Consider the following 6000-nt stretch of genomic DNA (forward strand, 5'->3'; position numbering starts at 1 on the left):
TCAGTTTAGCCTCTTAACTGCCCTCTTACAGAAGCAAATATTATTTCCACTACTTAAAAGATTAAGAAAAACAGGGGAAAAGTGGCTCCCCAAGGTGACATAGGAACACTGCTGCAGAGACAGGAATAGAATTCAGATCTCCTGACTCCCTGTCTGGTGCTTCCTTAAATATATGACCATCTGCTCTCCTGCTGGAAGTATAGATACTATATGCTGACTCCAACAAGCTGGCTGCTAAGCCTGTTAGTTTATCCTCTTTCTATCCCATACTGATATAATCTCAAGCTAAGCTTTTGGCCTGGAGTCAAGTGATTTCCAGTGTTTGAATGATTCGACCTGCTTGTTATTGTTTTAACCTTGCACCACACATATGCTGAGCTATTTGTGACTTATCTGCATACAGTTTGTATAGCAACAGCCACAAGCTAGAACTGTTTTGTTTAAATATTCCATACTGAAGCATACCACATGTTTTAAACAACTATCATACGGCAGTGAGTTTGATCCTGGTAGCTGCTGCACCCAGATTTCCTACTGAGCTGCATGTAATTTTCAAGGACAAAGACCAAAAAAAATGTACACACTCGTATTTCTCCACAAACATCCATTCATTGTGTTAAGCTTTCTGAGTTAACAACTAAATTCCACACTAACTCCATCTGAACTAAAAACCTAAATGAACTAAATGGAATTCAACATGATTAACATTTTTTTAAATCATCACTTTGATTCTGATAAAATCATCTTCCGATAAATCTCCTCTCATTGCTGCAGAAAACTCACAGTATGTGTCCGAAACAGAATCATCACTCAGTAGGGTCAAAACAGTAGCATGCAGACTAGTGTGCCTTAAATCCTAGTCTTCTGCTCCACCGAAGAGAGCAATAGGTGATTCAGCTGTTTTACTAAAATATCCTCTGGTTATCACTGTAGCTTTACTTGGAGGAAGCACACAATGAATTGACAGTTCTGTTTCCTGTTGTCTTGTCAGAATAGATAGTATATTCTGTAGGTATTATCTTTTCTATGAGTACTAAAAAATATTTCTTTTTTTTCTGAGCAATGTTCAAAATATTCCAGTTCATTCTAGAAGATTAAATATGTGGTTGTAATGCTATAGCATACATATATATAGCAATATGTTGTGTGGAATCATTGTTCCTCTTAGTATGCCAAGTCTTCAGCTTTCACAGCTTTGTTAGAGAAAGGTTTTACTGAAAGTCTCTGGACTCCATTGTGATTTGACAGTGCTAACTGTTCTCAAGCCTCATTAGCTCCAGCAACAATCCTAGCATAAATGAGAATATACTGGAAACTATGAGTTACAACAATTTTGTTCTAGAGTCATCTTGCTGAGATTTTCTTGTTCTCTCTTTTTCTGAGACTACTCTGCGAACACCCCATTAACCTTACATTTGGGACTTAAAAATAATCATGAACCAGAAAGAATTCCAGCTAACATACTCTAGATTAGAATGACATTACTAGCAAACCTTAAACTTAGTTTCATTAAGCCAAACTTGAATGTCCTGCAGATCATCAAGTGACACAGGATACATAAGTTTCAGCTTAGTGTAGCTAATTCAACTACTGGCACATGATCTAGTAATTTCAAGATATTTTCATTTACAGATACTTTCAAAGATTTTTCCATAGATTTTACAGCATTTATACACATGCATTCTCACATACTTGAGCACAACTGTAAATACAAGTGTGTTGTGTCAGTGTAGGATATAACGCCTGCCTTTTCTCCACAAGTCCTGTGATGCAGTTTTTAGACAGCTTTGTTATCAGAGAGGAGCTTCAAGTACCCACCCAGCAAGCAGTTCCTTATGGAAGCAGGCGGAAGCAAGCTGACAAAATCTGTATTGGTTTAATTAGGCTGGCAGAGCAGCTTCCAGGAAAGAAAAACGTTATTATTGTATCATCTTTCCTAAACAACAGGTGGCCTGAGTAGTTACTTTTACTTCATCCTTTAGATGGCAAAATATCACTGCTAAGGACCTTGAGCTTTAACATAAAGTCTGAATTCAAAACTATATTTACCACGTGTAATTAAAGGTAACAAACACTGTTGGTTCAGTTCTAGGAGTCAATGGTAATCACATTTACAAGGAGTTATGCACAAAATCCTACACTCCCTATGTAAACACAGTTCCTATGGGAAATTTGTCTGCATAAGGATTGTGCAATTTAACTTTAAAAACTATTAGTAGTATATTTCAGGTGCAACGGTAAATTGCTGAACCCAAAGTCCACACATACAAGCTGCAAAATATTGCCCTTGTAATCTGATCAACAGAAACACTCAATTTGCTCATAGATTTTAATGTGCCTGAATCCACTATCAGAAAAATCAGTTATTTTTTTCTCACTCACCTTCTCCGGTCTTGAAAACTTCCCTTTATAAGAATACCTTCTGATGACATGATTGAAACTTGAGATTTCAGAGGTATTGCTCTGGGGGGAAGAAGATTTTCAGAAGTGTTTGATCCTGTACTGAAGTTCTGAGTGGACAAGAGTTAGGCAAGAATCCTTGATTTTGTGAAGAAACAAAATTTGTTGTAAAGCTTTAGCTGTCAAAGTAATGCAGTGTTTGTTTTAATTAGGCCTTTTTAAAGAGGATGTCATGTAACATTAAAAGCCTGGCTTGTATTTTTAAATAAAATAAATACCTTTGTATGTAAATAAATTAGTATTATTTTATTACTACTAGCAGAACTGTAAAGGACAGCACATAAATCTTTATTGTTGCTTAATGGTTAAGAAACAAGCTTACTGCACTGTATCCTAGAATAACCAACATTATTTTTAATGAGTTCTATTACAAGCACCAGAATACTTTGTGATTAGGTACGAATATGCTTGCATGCAATTCCTTAAACTCAAACAATATACACTGTATATAAAGTAATTAGCTTTTACAACTATAAATATGTTCATATTTACCTTTGTCCTCTGTTCTATCAGACATGACACACACACTGAGCTTTCTGTTTAGTGACAGCACCGAGCATTATTTGCATGCATGCAGTTATGTGTGTCCATGCAAGGTGAGTAATGCTACAAACCCCTCAACCACCCTGAGAATCTGTTAAAAATGCTTATGATGGCCCTGAGGAATCTCAGAGATTATTAATGAAACCAATAGTACCTGACAAAAGATCTCAAAGCAGTTCTTGTCTGCGCCAAACAAGTCCATTCTATGTAACTTGTAAGCCAGGTTTGAAGTGTGAATATATCTATGGGTGTGACATGCAGTGGAAACAGCTTGTATTTTGGTGCCTGATTTTATTAAAAATAATTGCTGCTAATAGTATCTGAGGGAGGGACTGGGTAGTGGCACTTTGAAGTGCTTGTTGTGATAGGGCTGGGTAGGTTTGCAGTAAGGCTGTTGACATGGCTTGCATTGGTCACAAGGTGGGGTTCTTCAGCAAAGGCAGCCAAGGCTTCCTCCACTTTAATGTCTGAACAGTTCCTACTCTTTGTATGAGAAGCAGATCTGAAACATCAGCCAGCTCTGCCTGGGAGAGCTTGCAAATCCAAGCAACTCAACATGGGGGCGTCCCCATTTATAGACAGGGAACACAGACACCTGGCTGTGCTGGAACTCTGCCCCTACTGCCAAACAAGGCATTCCTTTGAGTCATGCACTACCAAAATGGGTGTGGAACCAGGAATCCGGGTGTGCCCCAGGGACCTTCTGAGTGACTTTCCTGTGGGCAGACAGATAATCAATGGCGAGCAGGATGCCGAACTCAAGATCCCCCATGTTTCTGACTACTACCTTAGTGTCACGTAATTTATCTCTGTTCAGAGAGCATGGCTTTGATACCTTCAGTGGTGTTCTCTTTTTTCCCCTTCAAATACAGAGTTACTGGATTCAGCAAATGAATATCAAACCTACACCAGCAGTGGAAAGTTTGGAAAGTTCTGTTTTTATTCTGCACCAGCACAAATCTAACCAACCTTCATCCTCCTCAGTACTACCTTTCAGGGGAATTACTGCCTACTGAGAAGAAAGTCTTCTTGCTGTCATCAGTGAGGCATTCACCGTTTTGTACTGTTCCTTGAACACAGACTGATACAGAGCAAATCTCCAAACACACATGCACACACATATTTTGTCTACTTAACTTTTCAGATCTCCATAATTTTCCTTACATTTATACAGAAGTGACCCAGACTGAAGATTCATTTAGAAGATGGTTTGTCCCTGCAACAAATCATTCATTCGCAAAATAGAGCATATTCTAAACCAACAGACACAAATGCATCAGTAGCCTTTGCCCTCATCTTGCCCTGTACACTGTGGTGTGCAAGGGGTGTAGGTTGCTTTTGTATTTTCCAGAGAATTCTGTGCATCAAGGAACTGTCTGTTGCTCTGATAAAGCTGATATCTAACTGCTGAGCCATTACAAAGGGCAAGTGATAACCCACTATTGGTATATTTTAAAAGATTAAGTAAGTCTTTTATTATGTGAATGACATTTCAAATGTGAACTCCATGCTTGGTTTCTCCTCCCTCCCTAGCTGTTGTGTGCAATAACATCTAAACATACAAATATATAATCTCCTCCACAACACATCACTGTGTGAATCACATCCCATCTGTGTCAGCACAAATCAAGACTTCAGTGACAACCCTCACCATTGCCACCAACCTCTGTGCAGTCAGAGGCCAATTCACCAGCTGTTCCCCACTGCAGAAGGAGAATGCTGGACTTACATAATAGTTCAAGTTTTCTCCTTTGAAGCTGTAGAGCCACTGCCTCAGCTAGTGTATGTTTGCTGTAGTGCCCTTTCCCCACAGTTACCACGGAGTTCCCCACCTTTCTAAAGGGTGGTCAAGTACAAGTGACATCTTATGTGCAGCAGAATCTGTACCATGAAAATCAAATGGACAAATACAGAAAATTTAGCAAGTGCCCTTTGTGGATTGAACTAATAAGAACAAACTATGGCACATACTCAGGAATGAAGAGTGTTTGATAAATATTGCCCCTGTCTGGAGGCATGAATAGACTCCCTTACCTATAGCAAAATAGGTAATTATTTTGAAATAAATTCTCCTGTTTGTAAAAAATTGCATGTTGCTTCATAAAGCAAGAGCTTATCTGGGTTTTAATAGGTGCCATGGCAACAATGTTACTGGAGTATGCATAGGAGCATTTTTGGAGGGAGGGAACAGGGTGAAACAAAAGGATCACTGATTATCTGTGGACACAAGGACTTTTGCTGCACACAGAAATACAGATTCTCCTTCTTCTTGTTCCTGGGTGGCTATTTACAGTCACCACCACATTCATACTTTCACTTTATACTGCTGTTGTCCAAAAATAATGAAAAAAGGGGGAAAACTTGTTACAACTAGGACTGATTTTAACCATACTTCAGAGTTCCGTTATATTTGCATCAGTTTTAATCAACCTATTATCTTCTATACAGAAACAGTTGCAATACTTGAGAAACAGACTTTAATTCTCTAATTCAAGCTCCAATTTATTTAGATTCTATTTCTTAACAAAAACCAAAGTCTTGCAATGTACTTTTAGTCCCTCTTTCCCAGTCACTTTTGAATATCTTTGAGAATATCTTTTCAACATTTTGAGAGCAAAGTGAAAGTTTTAAAGAGAGTTCCTGGATATTTTTGTGAATGAGAGGCTGGAATATTTCATACCCTGAGAAGGCTGGAGTTAGGGCTCAAAAATAGTTTTAGACGAAAGGAATTCCAAGCAATTGGAACAGATCACCAGCTGCTTATGGAGACAATTTGCTTTTCCAGTCACTCATTCTCATTCTGCATTACTCACAAACTTTGTTTTGATTTCGCTCAGATGGTACTAGTTTACTTTCTGTTCATGCAAGAACCTTCCTGACCCTTGCAGCCCACATTTTCTGCCTTCCTGTTTCTTGCTCTCATTTTAGATCAGTTCACACATCCTTCAATGCTTAACACAATCCTTCGGCCAGTGAAGTTTGCTATACACCTTATAT

Source organism: Lepidothrix coronata, unplaced genomic scaffold, assembly GCF_001604755.1.
Source record: "Lepidothrix coronata isolate B3197 unplaced genomic scaffold, Lepidothrix_coronata-1.0 Scaffold7, whole genome shotgun sequence".
Taxonomy (NCBI): domain Eukaryota; kingdom Metazoa; phylum Chordata; class Aves; order Passeriformes; family Pipridae; genus Lepidothrix; species Lepidothrix coronata.